At 44.5% G+C, this 19,326-nt stretch overlaps 1 long non-coding RNA gene across 1 annotated transcript in view; it reads left to right on the forward strand.

Annotated features, from left to right (window-relative positions):
• Positions 1-2,913: 2,913 nt before the first annotated feature.
• LOC142587248 (uncharacterized) overlaps positions 2,914-19,326 on the forward strand; it is a 39,814-nt gene continuing 23,401 nt past the window's right edge. Inside the window, exons 1-2 of the long non-coding RNA XR_012829412.1 lie at positions 2,914-3,117; positions 11,580-11,633. This is a non-coding gene — a long non-coding RNA (uncharacterized LOC142587248). The remainder of the gene's footprint in view (positions 3,118-11,579; positions 11,634-19,326) is intronic.

A 19,326-nucleotide genomic window follows, 5' to 3' on the forward strand; every position in this document is an offset into this window, starting at 1 on the left:
GACAACTTTGATTGTAGGCACGTCGACTTTCTTTCAAAGGTTACCAGCAGAGAAGCACTCTATCTATCTGTGAGAAATAAGAAGGCGAAATTATAGGAAGGAATCACTAAAGGTCTAGAATGACGCTTTAAGTCCACTTTGCCCTATCACGCCAAGCCCTATCACTCATTATGAAGCCTTCGAATAAGCTATTGTTTAAGAGATGAAAAATATACTAAGTCAGCTGTCGAATGTAGCGCCAGGCCCCGATGGAATTACTACGGCAATAATCAAAAATTTATTTAAGGTATCGTCGCACTCATTACTTACCGTAGTTAACCCTTCTATTAAAGCTTCACGGATTCCTCCGTAATGGAGACTTGCAAAAGTAATCGGACTATTAAAAACGCAAGGTGTCGGTTATGTATTACATAACATTAGCCCAATGTCTCCTACATCTAACCTAGTAAAACTCATCGAAAGAATCCTATACGACCGCGGATAACTGGCTGATGGGGAACATGATCTTGAGCCCGTGCCAAATTGGCTTCAGACATGGATCCTCGATGTGAAGCGCTCATGTCCACCTAGAAAGTCGTATTCAACTAGCTCCATGTCAAAAAATATATGCAGCCTTAGTCACTTTGGATATCACAGGGCGTATGACACTGTAGAAAGCTTAAGCATAACAAAAGCGCTTCAGAATGCAGGTCTAACAAGTTATTTTATCCCGTCGGTTTATGAATTTTTCAATGAGAAGTAATTTTACTGGTCTTTAAGCGGACTGTTTTCACTAACGTATCGACAATCTAGAGGTCTACCACAATGATGAACCTTAAAGGCCATAGCTGTTGAATGTTTTACGGTGTACTGTATCATTGCAACAGGATGTGCACGTGTACGTATACGCCGATGACATAGCATTTTTGCTGCATCGGTAGATTTACATGCTTTGTACCAAACTCTATAGTCCTATATGAGCGTCTAGAATTGTGGCTTGATGGCATTAAGCTCTCTCCTAATATAAAAAATTGCTGAGTCCTAATTTTGACCCAAAGGGTTCCTGTGCAGATTTCGATTCTTTATCCACAAGAAAGTATCCCACAGGTTAATTCACCGGAATATTTATATGCAATGCCCACCGAAAAGCCTAATTGGAGTCCGCGTGTAGAGCATATTACTTCAAAGGGAGCATGCGCAGTACGAATGCTGCTTAGACTTAGCAGTAATCGTTCAGGGTTGCGTCAGCATCTCCTCATGACAATATATTGCATGTATGTTCGCCCCATAATAGGGCTCGGCTGTGTTTTCTTTTCTGGCGGGCCTGCATACAAAATTGGCTCTCTATTTGTATTAGAACGAGAGGCATTACGTTTGTGCCTTGGGGTTCCTAAATTTGTCGCTACTGATATATCAAGAAGCACGCATGCTTTCTCTTCTCGTGCGATTCCATCTCCTAACAGTATAACGTTTCTTAAAAATATATGCATCACCACAGAAGAGATCACAATATGTTTTCATTAATGAATCGGCCTCATTTTTCAATGGCATCGCTCACGTCGCCTCCAAGCTATTTTCCTTTTCAGAAGAATATTGGACCCAATAAATGTTCACCTGTGCGAGGTCGTTTTACTAAATTTCACTGTTGCAGTCGCTGAAATTGAATTTGGTAATGTTTTTTCCAAACAATACCAAACATTTTCTCTATCAATATCTCAATAGTATTTCGGAAGTCCACCTTGTACACCTGGAGAGCAACTGGTGCTTCCATCTGTGAAGAAAAGAAAGGTGTCAGTATTGTATCACCACATCTAAATTGGTCTTTTTCTGTTCGGCTGCCTGACTTCGCCGCTATCTTTCAGGGGGAATTATTGGCGATTGCGTTATCTTTACGCAAATTATCATCATATCTATCATCATGCGTAATCTTAACTGATTGCCGGTCTGTTCGCTAACAACATACATATTATGGGATTCATGCGAACACTTAAATCTCGTTTGTTTAGTGTGGGTGCCAGGGCATAACGGTCTAGCTTTACGCAAATATGCAGATGCACTCGCATTGCCGTTTTTACAAATAAAACTTGCGCTTGATAGATAGCGCCACGCCGTTGTCAGTAGTTTCGTGCTAGTTACGTCATTGTGCTGCATTCTCGAACCTAGAAAAGTTGCTCGTATGGTGTAATGATGCTATCTCTACACTTAGTATATTGCACCCACGATTCTTACTGCTTCTTGAGCTCGACAGCAGCTATTGAAAGCGCGTGACCTGCTATCACAGAAGGTCATGCTGCAATTGCAGTTGAACTGTTCATTTCTTGCTTTAATGTATTACGTGTATACGCAACTTGTCATAGCATGACCTGTTATGTAGCATACGTTAGTAGACAACTCTGAGTACAGCAGAAACTATTTATTGGGTATGTCTACTCTGGATTGTTCTGCGACAGCTTTTTTTTTTCCAGGGGGTGTAGGGGATGAGGAGTGATCGTATTTTTCCTAAAGTACTAACGCCCAAGCAGCAGCGAACAGGGTCGGGGTAGAAGTGGATGGCAGGTAATACACAGGTATGCAAATCAAGCCTGCTGTGTAAGAAATACCGAAAAGAACGACACTGATTCATGTGCTTGCCCTCTCACTTTCATAGGTAATAGGCGAAGCCAACAACTGAAATTCCTGCGGAATTATCGTTATTCCGTTGACAAATGATTGAAGAGCGCCTACCCATGTATTGAGAAAAATGATCTTAACTTCCTATGCCGTGGGCTCCGTCTGCAAGCTATGTCAAATATTCTCATCCATGATTTTCTTATTTTTTTGCAGTGACACATAAGAAATATCAAAGCCCTGACAGATGCCACTACCGCACCTTCTGGTAATCTGTTAATATATGCGCGTCATAGCGCTACTGCATTTCTACGCCGCATGACGGAGTAGAAATAATTGGCGGGTCATAATTGCCGACATTCGTTGGATTTTTTCATCCATGATCAGAGAAGATATTTAAGCAAACTCCTCCATTAATCAAAAACATCTAAAGGAGATTTGCTTTAGGGAGACGCATATTTCAACTTCGTAAGCGCGTGCTTGCAGTGAAAATGCTTCACTTATTTCTTATCCAGTTTTTCTGCATAATGGGTGAGTAGACTGCCAGATGCACTTCTGCATGTGACAAAGTACTTCTTTAAGCACGTTAGTTATTAGTACAGACTCTAGTTGGAGATGTTCCTCTGTACACAGCGCGAGTGTTGAGAGGACTGTAATAAAGAATTTCGTTCGTGGGGCACCAGTACAGCAGAGTTGTCTTTGCGAGGTGGTGCCACAATTCCATGCGCTCTTGGCACGCATGTTCAGTTTTACTGCAAGAGTAGTTGCGTTGCGCATTGCTGATGTATGCACAAAAATGCTTCTGAATAACTGGACCGTGCAGTGTCGCCTATAGATATGTTGAAACCCTTGCTTTTCTAAACTAAAGATAGCTCGAATAGTACAAACCTGTTAAGAAACTATGCTAACATGCAAGAAACCTGTTCAAGGAAAATAAAAGTCAGTAGACCTAAAATGGTGCACAGAATCGGCCCTAATCATGAGAAAGGGGCAGCATTACTTGCACATACGCCCTTAAAGGTTTGACCACGATGTAATAAATTAGTCTGTTGTCACTGCTGCCTGAAGTGTTGCGGTGCCACCTTCGCATCATGCAACACGTAGTCACTCATGCGCGTTATCCAAGACTGTGTTAAACCCTTCCAAATTCTTATCGTTGTGCTCGTCACTCTTATAAGGCGCCAGCAGTTAAGCGGTCCAAACTGGTTTCTCTTTGTGCGTCTGTCAATCCATTCTCTTGCCTTGAAGACGAGGTTGTCCTTGTCAAGGACACACAAGATAATTCGTGTCTGTTGTCAGACCACGTGGTCATTTCCAGCTTAGCCATCGCCACAGCATGAAGAAAAAAAAGGACTTATACACAACCGCTTCCACTCAGATTTTAACGCATGCCAGTGAAGCAATGCAAGTGCTCAGCGGTTGAAACACGATACTCGGAGCACATGGGTGCCAGTGCATTTTTCGCCACTGGTGAACACTGATTGATTGGTGTGGAGTCAAACATGGACATAATGCGTCACAGAGGCTTTTGTTATCGCGCGTGTGTTATCATGTCTACCTCAGCGCAACACAACAACGATATAAATTATGACGGGGGTGTTTAGTGGGTTAGAACACCGCTGTCGCAGTGATTGAGTTCAGAGCAGAAGGTATTGCGGAAGTAGGCTGTTTTACAGCAAAGCTCTATATCTCTGCCATCCAAGGAAATTTTCGTGTCGTAAGCAAGAAACTCGCCATACGTGGGCCGATCCCAAACGTAGTTCAATGCCGGGCCGACCCGCGGCGGAGGTGAAGCAGGCGTTAAGCACTCGCCATACCTGGGCCGATCGCAAAGATAGTGCCATCCCTCTGCTTCAACTCCGCGTGGGTCGGCCGAGCATCGCACTATCTCGGCTGCTTCACCGCCTATCTGCATCGCACTATCTTCGGGATCGGCCCACGTATGGGGAGTTTCTTGCTTACGACACGAAAATTTCCTCGGACGGTAGACGTATACAGCTTCGCTGTACAAAGCAAATTCCGAATGGAAAAGTATCTTAAATACTAAGTGTATTTGGACAAGGAGTATTTTACATCCAAAGTTAATATCCACAATGACGTTTACCAAGAATGCAATCGAAGCAAAGCAAGAGACTAGTTCCGACAGGCTCCTTAAAGGCTTCTTAAGGGTTCCTTAAAGAAACAACTGATTTTTAAGGACCTAGCTTTTTATAGCGGAACGCAAAGCTCACCGTCGGTATAGTCCTTACATGTGCAGCGGCTACTTTCGAAAGCGCGTGCACATTTCGTCAACAGAATTTTTCGATCTGAGCAGCCTCTAAAGAAATAAGAGTCCCTCCTCTAGCAACGCTGAGAAGTGTGGGCAATGACGATTATCCACCTCGCAAATTGTGAAAGCCGCCCATCGTTCTGCTTTCACATGAGTGAGTGTAATTATGGTTAACGCCCTACATTTCGACGTTTTCAACAACTTCTGACAATGAAAAGCTGGCGCAATAAGTTAGCGCTGTTGTACAGACATGTCTTGTATCGTGTTTTCCCTCAAGTACATGCCTACGTATGGCTGGCTGGCCGGCCCTGGTCATTGTTGTTTTGTCAATGGACTAGCCAAGCCAACTCCTCGAAAACGAAGGCGAAGGCCGCGCCACTTTTCAGCTCACTACAAATGAAGGCTTATCTTCACACTGTAAGTCAGGAAACACTTATAATAATAAAGAAGCGTGCTGCATTTGAATACTAATATAAATACCAGGGATCGCGTACACTAGTAGAAGGTAACGTGGTGCACCTCTTATGCAGCTTCATGCTTCGCCGCGTGGGGCGCCAAAGGTCATTTTTCATGACTTTTGTGATGAATTAAATATATACATCGACGTGTAATGAGAAAAACATGGCTTGTTTTCGCCACTACGCTAGGGAATCATTCCATCGGCCGGGATGTCTCGATTAGTGATCTGAGCTGTTGTCTGTCCTTTCAAAGTTGTCTGAGATTTTTCTAGCCACGGGCCCTTTCATCAGTTTTTCCTTGCAACTCTCATGCTCGACCTCACTTTGCGGAACCTTCATTTGCGTACCCGGTCTTTACCTCTCTTAGGATCGATAATATGGATAGACAAGTTATTTTCTGACCATAGTATTACAAAGCTGGGCTTTGACACGTGTGCCCAGCGGCCGCCACTGCATTAGATCGCCCTGGGAGGTACCGCATGAACTGGTGGCTTCCACAGACAGCAACAGGGAGCTGCGTTTGTGAACATTCACGTGAATCCATTAAGAGAAAAAAATGAAGCTGGGCAGGTCATGTAATGCGCAGGTTAGACAACCGTTGGACCATTAGGCTTACAGAATGGGTGCCAAGAGAAGCGAAGCGCAGTCGAGGGCGGCAAAAGTCTAGGTGGAGCGATGAAGTTAGGAAATTCGCGGGCGCTAGTTGGAATCGGCTGGCGCAGGACAGGGGTAATTGGAGATCGCAGTGAGATGCCTTCATCCTGCAGGGGACGTAAAATAGGCTGGTGATGATGCTGCTGCTGCTGATGCTGATGATGATGCTGCTGATGATGATGATGACGACGACGACGACGGCGACGACGTGAATCAAGCCTTACACAGAGAAGCTTTCTACATGAAACCTTATGGACATTTCTGAACCTCACTTCTGTTGCTGCTGTTTCATTGAATAGATCGCAGCCACATATTTAACAAATCTCTCAATATGTAACACTATGAATGCTACCGGTATAGATGAGCCGACTTTGCACTCACAGAAATTACGCAGTAAAAGAACAACGTGTCCACCAAAATACCCTGAAGCAACACATATACGCATTCAAGCCTAAATTTCCTTTAATAAAAAAGATTTGAGTAGTTTTTTTGCAATGTATGTGGCATGTTCTACGTCGGTTTTCTTGTAGCGTAATGAGGGTTGGCCCTGAAGAAAGTGTATTATTGCACTATTAATCGGAGAGCTGGAGGGTTGGAAGGTGGTCTGATTACCGTAGACTGGTATGACGGGTTTTATTATTTCTTGAGTGGCTGGTGTTGCATTTCAAAGTTTTCGTTGCATTACACGAAGCTCCCACATTCGTCTTGACGCTTGTCGTGAGTAGCTTGCGAAAGTGGAGGTGCCACCAATATTTTTATCCGGTGTGATATACAGAACCTATGACACGTGGCGCTCTTTGAAAGGACGCTAAGAACCAATCATCTCTTTTAGATATGCACTTTGAATTGTCACGGCCCTTGCTACCCTGTCTTCGCTGTTTCTAGACGTGCTCAACTTGATCTACCAGAGTACGCAACGTGACAGCACAGGTAACATGCGCAGGAAGCTGTCTAATTCGTGGACGCGTGGGGTTCCGCGTCCTGTTGAGTTTCCGGGTGTGCAGTATGGAAACAGCTATACTTCACAAAGCTAAACAGTTGTATATCATCTAATTTTCGGCGTCTTGGCAGCTGATTCCAAAGTGCGCGTTGGATCGGTATAATAGTTGTCTGCCTGATCTCGTGGATTTGCATTATTTTTTGTCCATGTCGTCGTTTACTGCGATGTTTTCAGTGCCTCACACGACACCCGAACATTTGCCTCGGAAGTACCCAGCTGGAGTGCCCAAATCACTTAAATTCAGTATTACAGTATTAGCCAAGTTAACGAGTTCAAATACCTTAGAGTTACTTTCACAACTAACCCTACTTGGCATAATCATATCAATGTAATCTGCTCTAAAGCGCTGCGAGAACTAGGATGCCTAAAACGAGCTTTAGAACACGGCACGAAAGAGTGCAAGCAAAACAGCCTGGAGATCACTAATTATACCTGTTTTAGAGTATGCTTCAGCAGTGTGGTCGCCTCACCTCATAAGAAAATTTCCTAAGCAGAATCCATTACGAAAAATGCTGTTAGATTTATCTGTCGCCGTTACGACCGTATGGTTTCGCCATCTTCCCACGCACACGCCTTCTCACTGGACCCATTGTCGTTTCGTCGCATGTGTTACCGTCTAACCACGCTGCACAAAATCGTACACGGATCGACTAACATTGAAGCGCCTATCTCACTGATAACACTTACTGCACGAATAAACCGACATACGTACCCATTAAACATAGATCCGTTCGTTCCAATGAGAGATTGTTTGAAGTTTTCTTTTTTCCACACGCCGTTGAAATATAGAATAACTTAGATGGTTCTCTACTTTCATTGCCGACTAATCAATTTCAACAAAGAATTGCCTAACCATGTTGGTTGACATTTTTGTGTTCATAAGTTATGTAACCCACCTCTGCTATGCCTTTCAAATGACATAGCATTATTTATGAATAGATAAATGAAAATCTAAGCTTTGCGCTGCATTAACCAGTCGATAACGGTTAGTTGCCTAATCAAAATTCTTAAGCGACAGAAGTTCGCCAACCATAGACATGGTTAACTGAAAAATCTGAAGTTAAATATGCATCACTGAAGAAATTGTTATGCGAGAAAAGTACGATATCCACCAGTGAGGGATTTCTCAAACCTCACGCCATCGGGGATCTTACAGCTTACGCTTGCTGACTTGTTGCTGGGTGCCTATCAGTTAGGTAGGAGGGTGACTTAACAAGCTTCTGAGGCGCAAAGAGTAGCTGTGTACACCGTGATCGATATCGTGTCATCCCGACCATTCCTGGAAGCTTCACAAAATTCAGTGCCGCACCCTTGTTTTTAATAGTCGTTTTTCTCACATGTCATCTCTGCCTGGAACAGGCTGCCTGAAAACAGTCGCTTACAGCGATTCTGAGGCCATGCTGCGTGCACTGCTTTACAAGAGAAAACTTCTTGTTGAGTATTTTTCTTGCTTGTTATGCTTCATTTACTTCTGTTTTCTTTGCTTGTTTGCTGTCCTCTATTTTTCTTGTTTTTCTCCATGATCGATTTCTTTATGTATACGCTGTCGACTGCAATAAGGCTTTGCTAAAGCTGCCGAAAATTCATGAAGACGCCCAATAAAGCAACACGCGCTCACAAACAAGGTGAAGAAGTTTTTCAGCAGAGGTAAGGAACCAACGAGACTAAAAGCTGTATGATATTCTCAGATTTGACGTGGTCACTTTCTTCGCGTTACGCCGACAGCCTCCAGCATGAATCACCGTATTAATAGTTCGGCAGTCTATCACGCTCCTGTAACACGTGAAGGTGAAAGCCTGCTGAACACGTGATAATTCATGAAGTTATACGTTCGGAGTGGATAGTCTTCTTCGAAGGCAGAACGAGCTAAAGTCTGTAGTAAATGTATGGCGTTGTAGGTCGAACTCCTCAACGATACATGCGAGCACCTAATGCACTACGTAAAGATTTATCCGCTCTTTCAGTCTTTCGTTTCTACGTTCATATTCAGCCACTGCATCATTGCTAGTTTATTATCATTATCAGGAATGGTCATAACCGTTTCGAATTATGTTTTTTTTGTTTGCATCATGGATTTTCGAATAGACGCAACTTCGTTTCGGGCATGAGCGGTTGCGACGAGCCACGTATGGCTTCTGCCTTATAATTTGCTAGACCTTACACTCTATAATGAAGCCTATGTGGGGCAAGTAGTGTCACCAGCTGAGCAAGGGAAGGATTTCTCCATTTAAGTATGTTGAATAAGGTGAATATGTCGTTACACTCAAGCTTTGTGTTAAATAAAGAGCATTTTTTGGTCGCATATACGTAAGAGATCAGCATCTGTGATGAAAATAAACACGGTGAAATAATACACATTTTGAAGAAACTGAGGGAGATCTGCAACCAGCCAACATTTAGTCGCGATTTTAAGATATGTAATTACAGCCGAGGCGCCAAATTAACAAAAACGCCATATCATCCTGGAATGTTCTCTACTGAGCCGTACAGAGAAAAAATGGGCATTTTACGGAAGCATCTAAGCGCTTACGAGGCCTAAAATTGGAAGTGGTATGGATGCAACATGTCCTGAGTGTATTCTGTTGTAGCAATAGCATCACGAATGACGTAGCTGTCGTGCACTGTCCAAGCTGACACACGATAACTGCTGAAACTTTCTTTCGTATCCGAAGCCTTTATTATTCATGGTAAGACTCTTGGCAGTACCAGCGTTGTATAAAACTTGGACTGACCCTTCGTGTAATTCTCTAACGTGAATATAATATTCGGAATGTCAGTGTTTCAAAGAATAGAAAATGCAATAAGGAACTTAAAAAAAGAAACCTTGCCAAACGAAGACCGCTTAGAGGGAATTGCCGCTTATAGGATCCGCTTTATGTTAATTCGGCTTTGAAATTAGGCAATACATAAAAGGTTCGTCAAAAACTGAACCACATTTTCTGCAATTTCTCTTAATCGGAACCACAGGTTTCACGGGAAACAGAACACAGCGGTCGCTATAAGTGGCATCGCGATACGCATCACTGTTCGCGCCTTGCCATTCCTTTTCTGGCTTTCTCGCCAGTTCTCCACGTTCTTACCAAGTCATTACCACATCATTACCCCGTCCTAAGACATATTTGATGGCTTTTCTTGGCACCGTCGTTAGTCTCTATCCGCGGTGGTGGGGTTGGATGAAGTTATTTCTGCTGGCAGTGTCATTCAGCTGTGAGTTTGCTTTACTTTTTCAATCAAAGGTACAGAAATTACCGCACACTGCACTCACATCGAAGACGTAGATTTCAGTTACCGATGATTTCAAGAGTGGTTGCTTCATTAAGTCGGGGACAATTTACTCAGCTCAATGGGTGAACAACCCATTGTGAACAAGGCTTCCGTAGCGAAGCCGAAACGCCTTAATGATTTATTCATTTTTAGCATTCATTTTGGTCGCTGTCTGTCGTTTTATTGTTTCATGTTTCATCCCAATCAGACGCGCTTCCGTCGAACCCTCGACTTCAGTCTTGAACTTATTAAAAAATAATTCAACTTTTTGCTTATAATCAGTATTTTTAGGGTGTGCCTTCCATATATTATGGTATATGCTTTTATATTTGATGCCATGTATTTTTCTTATGCTTGCCATGTTTTTACTCACCACTCTTGCCATTTTGCATGCCCTTATTGCTTGCCATATTCTGTCATGTATTCTACTAAGCTACTTATCTAGGACTTCTGGAACAATTACTTTTTCTTAATTAATAATTAAGAATCACGAATGGGCCTTTGCCCATTCCCTTAAACTTAATTTGCTTTGCGTATTTTATTTTTCTCTCTAGAACAAAATATGTGTTATTTAGCTCTGTAACTACCTTTTATCTTTACCCGGCCCCCCCCTCTCTGCAATGCAAAACGGTGCCTTGTAGGGTCTAAAAAATCAATTTGAAAGGCTAACTAACTAACTAACTAACTAACTAACTAACTAACTAACTAACTAACTAACTAACTAACTAACTAACTAACTAACTAACTAACTAACTAACTAACTAACTAACTAACTAACTAACTAACTAACTAACTAACTAACTAACTAAAAGAAACTAAATAAGTAAAGACATAAATAAATAAATAAATAAATAAACTACTCCAGACTTGATCGTCACCTCAATTAGGAAAGCCGCTATTGTGGTTTCCCAATGGTGTGTTTCACCTACGAGAAAAAAACATTATCACTCTAAAAAAGAGGTGTGTGCACTTCTTTTGTGTTATAATTCTGACTACAAAGCAATAAAGTTAGCCTTCTGTTACAACATTAATTTTGGTTTATTCCACCAAAGGAAAATATAGACTACGTCACAATGCAAACAATATGGAAAGAGACAGGTTACAAGTAAACAAGAAATGAAGCCGGCAAGGACATATGTTGGTTTTGTGCATGTATTATCTCATGCAGAACAGTTTGGGAAACACATATCCGTTATTTCAATTATGCTCAGTCAGGAGACATGATTGTTTATTATTGTTTCCTATTTGCAGAAAACTATATGCGACGTTTATTTCACCGCAGTCATTTCCATGCTGAGAAAGGCGTGTACACACATGATGATGCATTTGTTTTTTTTTTATCTACCAGGATCTATGGAAGTCCATGGGGAAACTCAAGCGGAGGGGTCTCAGAGTACAGCAGGTAAGCTCCAATAATTCTACAGACATGGAATTTCGACCCCTACTCTTAGATCTTGTCATTTGTACTTGTTTGCTTGTTTCAGGCTGCTGATATGTTTAGAGCATTCCAGTTATACACCTAATGCTAGTGTGACGCAAGTGAGTTGCTAGTTTGTGCCAAAAATATGCCACTTGAAGACTTGACAAATGCTTGAACGGCGTTTCCAATGCATAAGCAAAATTTTCCTGTTCAGCTATAAACTTCTATAGGTTTAACTAAGATTACGGTTCGAATGGTAAATAGGCTACATATTTGCAACCTGATAAGGTACGCAAAATAAAATACGTACATCTCCGTACGCATCCGTATCCTGAAAGCGCCTAAAACTTTTCATCATCGCAATATTTCATTTGTTGGTTGAAATGCAGTGGTCGCACTTTACGTTGGCGATAATTTTTCAACACAGATCATCGCTTTGTGGACCTATCACCATTAGCGAGTTTAAAACATGGCAAGCATCACGGCGATTGGTGCGGTCAGTGGAAAGCATTCAGAAACACTACAACCGCATAAATGAGTCTCATTGCTCCGCTATCGAACACAATTTATTCGATATTTACTTTGATATTTGGCCATTTGGTATCGTCTAAGCTTCGTGGCTTTGAGAAGCGACGAAAGTTGAATTAGTCCCGCAAAATGTCATCCAACACGTTTTCGGCCAACTGCGTAAGACGGGAAGCCGTCTATATACCGAAATTTTCTTTACGTGCATGCCAGGTATGCAGGTATGCAGGTATGCAGGTAAGGCAAAGCTCCATAAGCGTTGCCCAAATTGCGACATCCTCAAAGCTGGGTGTTGCAGAAAAAGAATTCTCCGACGGCTACGGCGCTCCCTAATTTGAAATTTGAGGGCAGCTGTATACGTGTTTTTCCTTCGCGATATATTGGCTGGCGCGGGCAGTCTGTCTCGTGCGGTACGTCGCAAACGGAGCGAAGTGTGACGCGACTGTCTCAGTAATCGTGACGCGTGAGCGCGAATCACAGCAGCCGTTGTAGACAGACCTCCGGTCATGCAGCGTTTGTTTCCGTGCAAAGGGCGCGCGCTACTCTGGCACCATCTCGTGTCCGTCGTCGCCGCAAAGCCCGTCGTGCGATGCCCTACGCTTTTCTACTCACGCTTTCGCTGTACCCTCCTCCTCCGCTCCCCTCGCGCTCTCTTGGCTATCGCCGCCTTTCATCCGCGCTCCTCTATTGCTGTTATATACTTTCGCTACGCCCATTCGCTCGGTTACCAGGACGCTGAGGGACAACGCCGACAGTCGCCGCGGAAACAGGTGCCCAAGAGCTGTGCTCTAAATTTGAAGCCAGCCAGCACACAGAGCACTTATTTTTGTTCTAGCCCTTGTGCGGAATCGGCAGCAGAGGGCCTGGGCATTGACGAGTTTTCTCCATTGTGTTAATTTTACTTGACTGTTTTTCTGTACTGCAGCTGCTATTCTTTAGTTTTGACGCCCAAATAAGTGAACGGTTGCTGGGGTAACAAATCTAAATTTATTGATATTGAAAGAAGATCAGAAGCTACACTGTAATGAAGTGGCGTGTGATGTAATAAATGCAAGAAAGAAGAGAACGTGAATGTGGATCAGAAATCACCCACGGGAACATCCGTCGCCCAATATTTGTCGAACATCCGTCCGTTGTCTCTGAAGCCTAGTGGAATGCAGCTTTCTTTGTCACCTACGCTACGATCGGCACAACCACGTAGTAAAAATTAAGAAATTACGGCAGAACTCATCTCACTATGACTGTCGATGGTCGATGATTGCCGACTAAGCTTTATAGCAATCTAGCGGAACGCTACGTTCCTAAAGTTAGGTTTGTTTCACACGAGTAGCTGTAAATCTGAGGCTCGTTGCTTCGGGTATAGGCCCCATATTCCGACAACGTCCTCCTTTGCTGTGTCACTGACATGCCATGGTCGCCGATGAGCATTGAAGCATGACGACGACTCTATAACACTGACGCACTGACGCAGTGTCGATGAAATGAAGAAGGAATGATGTCGATGAAACGACAAAGGCGGATAACGACGACGGCATGACGACAACGACATGTCTATATATAACATATGACGGTGGTATAATAACTACAACGTAACGACGACTGTGTGACGACGACGGCCAGACCACGTCGGTACGATGACAACCAGACGTGAAAGGGGAATGATGAGAATGGTACGATCGAGACGACATAACAACGACCATATAACAACGCGTGCATTATAGCGTCTGTGGGACGACGATGCACTGGTGACGATTGAATGATAACGCTGGAATAATTACGATTAAATGAAGACAGCATAATTATGATAGAAAGAAAAAAAGGAATGAGGTCGATGGATCGGCGAAGGTGGAGACACCTTCGTCGACGATATGATGAAAGTGAATGGACGACAACGTGATGACAATGGGATGACAGTATTGAAGTGATGAAAACGGCGAAACGACAGCGCGGACGAGGATGTCATGCTGACAACTGTCTCAATCAATCAGGGTTTGCGTGCGGGCTAGTTAGTATTTCATTGCAAACATCACTCATAGCGCGTACACAGACAGAGGAACCGAAAGGACAACGTTCTTTCGGTCCCTCTGTCTGTGTACGCGCTATTAGTGATTTTTGTAAAGGAGGTGGATGTTGAACTTAGAATGGTGACGATGAAAACATCGTGACTGTATCCCCACGACGGTATAACAACGAATGCACGAAGATGACTGTAGGACGACGATGCAGTGACATGATGACATGACAACGACATGAGGACAATGGAACAGCGAATGGATGTGACGACGAGTGAATACCGACTAGTGGCGATGATGGCACGACCGTGACGACATTACAACGATGGTCTGACAATGAAAGCGTGATAGCGACTGTCTGACGATGGCGGCATAAGAAGGGCGGCATAACCACGTTTGCATGGCGTCAGCATGCCTACCATATAGCGACGAAGAAAGACTGATGTTGGTCGAACGCGGAAAGCGTTATGACTAACAGACTTAGGCGGGCTAGTTGGTTGCTGGCTTCATGGAACATGGTTATAACGGCTTGTGTTGAAGACAGGACTCAGAAAGAATGCACACAGGACAGTTCGGCGACTGTCCTATGTGCATTCTTTCTGTGTCCTGCCCTTAAAACGCGCCATTATAACTATGTTCCATCAGGGCATTACGACAACGACTGCATGACAACAATGGAATGACGTTACTGAAGTGATCACAATGATAAAACGGCAGCGTGACGCGACAGCATGAGACAGAGAGAGAGTAAACTTTATAGAAAAGAGAAGACTAGCGTAGGTAGCTCTTCCGCTCTGCAGTGGGTGATCTCCTCAGTCCAGGAGTCCAGCAGCCTAAGGCTGCCCATCTCGTTCGGTTGAACATGTTGAACTGGTCCATGGAGTCTCAGCTGGACAGCGCTGCCTCCCATTGTCATGTGGTGGGGTGTGTTATGGGTGTGAGCAGTGTTCCTGTATATGCTCCCGCAGGGAGCACAGTTGCGCATAACTTTCCTGCCGCCGCTCCCAGCGCTATTCGCCGAGCGCTATCACGTGGCACAAAATGACGTCCAATGTTCAACTGGGACGCTGCGAAGCCAACTTTACGGGCACGATGCCGACTCGTAGTTTCTGTTAGGGCCAACGACATTGCAATCAGCGGACAGTTAACTCTGGGTTGCATTTATCGGATCCGGGCTGTAAGTGCGGTATTCGAAGACATTAAGGCAAGGACCTCGGGGAAGTGCTACGAAACATCACTTTGACACTTGTCAACATGATGTGAAACACAATGATGAAACACAGTGTTGTTTGCTTGATTATGCATTGTAGGTGACTACATTTCATTAAAAGATGCACGAGGAGGTACACGAAAGTAAGCCGAATGATTTTTTAAAAGCTGTCTATTTATTTATTGTTTACATAAGAAGCATCTCCCCTTGAAGGTACTCTCCATTGCTCTTAATGCGTTTGTCCAATATGCGATTCCGTTCTTCGAAACATTTTTCAAACTCGTCTGTTTTGATGACCCAATAGCTCCACTCTCATTTGTTCCCTCGCCTCTTCTACGTTGTGAATTCGCAGTTCTTTAATGTCATTCTTCATTTGAGGAAACAAAAGAAAAGTCGCACTGAGAGAGGTCTGGTCAGCAAGGGGTGCGGGCACATGACCTCGCTCCCTCCGACTTTTCTTTTTCGTCGGATGAAGAGTGACATTAAAGAACTGCGAATTCACAACGTGGGAGAGGTGAGGGAACAAACGAAAGAGGTGTTATTAGGCCATCAAAATAGACGAGTTTGAACATATTTTGAGCAATGGAATCGCAGATTGGACAAATATGTTAAGTGTAGTGGAGAGTATACCTTCAAGGTAAGAGAGTTGTTTTGTATAAAATGAATAAATACATGCCTTCTGAAAAATAATACTGCTTACATTTGGGCACCATACCGTAATATGGGTGAACGAAAAGCTTTTATGAAAGTTTTATTTTCGGAATGCATTATTTGATAGTATTATTTGTACACTCGTACAGCACCAGCCAACACAGGCCTCGCGCACCCACATACAGTCATTCCCATGAAGGCACAGCGCTCATTTCCCCTATGATGTGATAGGGCGGGTCGCAGCATAGTCGCAGCGGCATATGTGCTGCGGCAGTGCTTTGAAGAAGTCGACCGAAGTCGATTCTCGGCCGGCTCGTTGGCGGGGCGAAATTTCACAGTATTTGGAGCGCGCATATGCTGCACACAGGTGTAAGTTTTCCATGAAATTCTGAAGCATTATCTGTGAGCTTAGTATAATTAGTTTTCCACATGGAGCAATGTTCGCATAAGGCATTTTTACAACATTATCCCATGTTGTGTCTGGTTGGTGGGCTATTTGGTTCTGGATCGTTTTGAAGGTTTAACAACGCCAACCGACGAAAGGCAGGGCAAACTGCTGCTATCGTCCCATGTGCGGTATGAAGGCTAAACATCGCACAAGAGACTATACTTTTGCGACATTCAGGGTACAGAAAGCATATTCAAAGAAGGTATTCGAAACTTTACACAATAGTCGAAAATAGGAGCGTGAACTATATTTTAAACTTGCATTCGTCTTATTGAGTTTGCTTTATCATTGATGAAAGGGGATCTTTGGATAACATACCTACTAAAGGCAGGCATGTGACGCACGCAGCGAAGTTACCACGTCAAGATTTAAGACAATTGCTTGTTTCGAGGTTTCGCACAAGAACAGCTGGTACTTCCCAACATTTTTCGTCATTTGTACGTTGTAGGTCGTCATCGCAATTTTATACAAAGCGGCCTTCTGCGTTCAGTAGAACTCCACTAACTTAAGCTCACAATCGCTTCGACAGCATTGAAATGTGATTATTTTGTGATAAAGCTTATATTTTGGAGTGGCGATATCAGAAACGTAACTGTTTGACATAAAGAACCGTAATTGTTAGGAATTCGGCGTATCCTAATTACACAGAACTGTGCACATGACAAAATAAGGATGGCGCTGCTATGACCGTAAAACACGAATAGTTTCTTAAAGACTGATTTTTCGGAAGCAATTTGGGTACATGGCGAGTGCTTAGGCGTCCAATTAAAACATTTGTGCATGCCCCCTTCCATCGCCCCAAGGGAAGATAACAGAAAAGTCTATTACCATGAGCAATCCGGACAGGGTGAACGTCCAAGTCAACCTTATTGTTTTCAACCTAAATTTTGTGCGCTGTGGAAAAAGGTCGTTTTAGAAAACGGTAATTAGAAAAATCATTCTGTCATACTCATGCGATTTCTAGAGCACGAGCGCCGGCGTGACCGAGCGAACGCGCAAGGCAGCGAGGGATGAAAGACGCGAAAGGGAAAGCGAGATGGAGGGTGCAGTGGAACCGAGGCGGTATCCGGAAGAGGCCGGTGGGACAAAAGGGCGGGATGGAAACTGGTGCGGCGAGGTTTGCCACGAGACGGCGCCAGAGTAGCGCGCATCGTCCGGGAGCTCTGTCGGCGGCGGCTGTATTGAATCACGCCCACGCGTCACCCACGCGCTGACACTCGCGATCTCCAGATTAGCGAGGCAGTCGCGCCAAACTTCATTCCGTTTGCAGCGTACTGCTCGAGACATATTGTCCGCGCCGGCCAGTATATCACAAAGTGAAAACAGGTGTAGAGCTGCGCTCAAGTTTCCCATTAGGGAGTATCGTAACCCTCGGTGAATGCTTTTCATATCTTGATTTGGAAAATTCCCCAAATGGATGCGAATTTGCGTACACACTATATGGCGTCATAGGCAATTGCTAGCAGTAGCGCCATTTGCAAAATCGGTAACAAAGGGACACTTATGAACAAAATACTATAACCTGTAAATAGTTGCTCGTCTTACTGACTCATCCTTCGCGTAACATTGTGGTGGAGGAGGAACGTTCCCCATCCTCGCCACGGAGCTCCGAAGCGACCAAGCGGCCCCCACTATTTCCGTTATTCGAGCAATTGTGCGGCAAGAAATTGCAAACCTTGGCATCCCTACGGCCTGCTCGCTCTCCCGCCCTGATTCGGCACCTATTCCAATGTCCACAACCTGTAATGACCAGTATTTCGCTCCCAGACCACGCAATCCTGTTAAATAGTGAACCTCAGACGACAAACCGATCTGCTTCGCTGCCACCCTGTTGGTCACGCATCCCGCCACTGCCACACCACCTGGATACCGCCGTACTGGAGCTCATTCCCTGCTCCTCACCCATACGCCGACACTCGCCGTTATTCACCTCGCCGTCTGTACCCTAATTCTGATGCCCCTGACATCCGCTCCTCTGTACGGTAACCGTCGCCTCAACGCCGTCGGTCCCGGTCACCTTCCCCCCCCCCCCCCAACCTCGCCGCTTTTGCTCGCCAAACCAACGGACGGAAAACTAGGACATGCAGCTTTTGGGTGCAGCTTTTGGATGCATCACGTTCGTCCTGTCCAAATCCTTTGTGGACGCTCCTCACCAACACGAACCTAATTGAAGTAGACGTAGATGGTGTTCCGTTGACGGCATTAATTGATACTGGAGCCCAAGCATCCATAATGAGCCTTAACCTATGTCGTCGCCTCAAAAAAGTTCTTACGCCTGCCATCACTCGAGCCGTACGCGTAGACAATGGCGCCACTGTTGCCGTCAAGGGTATGTGCACTACTGGCATAGGAATTGCTGGCCGCCAAGTTCCAGTCCTGTTCAACGTGCTGACCAGTTGCCCTCATGACCGAATGTTCGGGCTCGACTGTCTGACGACGCATTCTGCTCTCATCGATTGTTCCACCCGTACGCTGTGCCTCGAGCTTCCTCCTCTATCAGACGTTCGCACCGAACAACCGAACACCCTCTGCACTACATCGTTTGTTCGCTTACCTCCAAAAGCCCTAACTTTCGTCGAATATGCCTCAACAGCATCCATGCCTGATGGCGACTATGTCGTCGCACCTATTCGTGATGTCTTCCTGGCGCGCGACATCTCTGTGCCACACTCCGTCGTAACCCGTGCCGCCAATCGGATGTGCCTCCCCGTTATCAATTTTGGCTTGACGAAGCAAGTGTTACGTGAAGGCATAGCGGTGGCCACGCTCCGGTCACTGACAGACGACCACGTCACTGCTTTTGCAGCCGACCCGTCTCCGGATCCTCCT

This window comes from Dermacentor variabilis, chromosome 7 (genome assembly GCF_050947875.1).
Source record: "Dermacentor variabilis isolate Ectoservices chromosome 7, ASM5094787v1, whole genome shotgun sequence".
Taxonomy (NCBI): Eukaryota; Metazoa; Arthropoda; class Arachnida; order Ixodida; family Ixodidae; genus Dermacentor; species Dermacentor variabilis.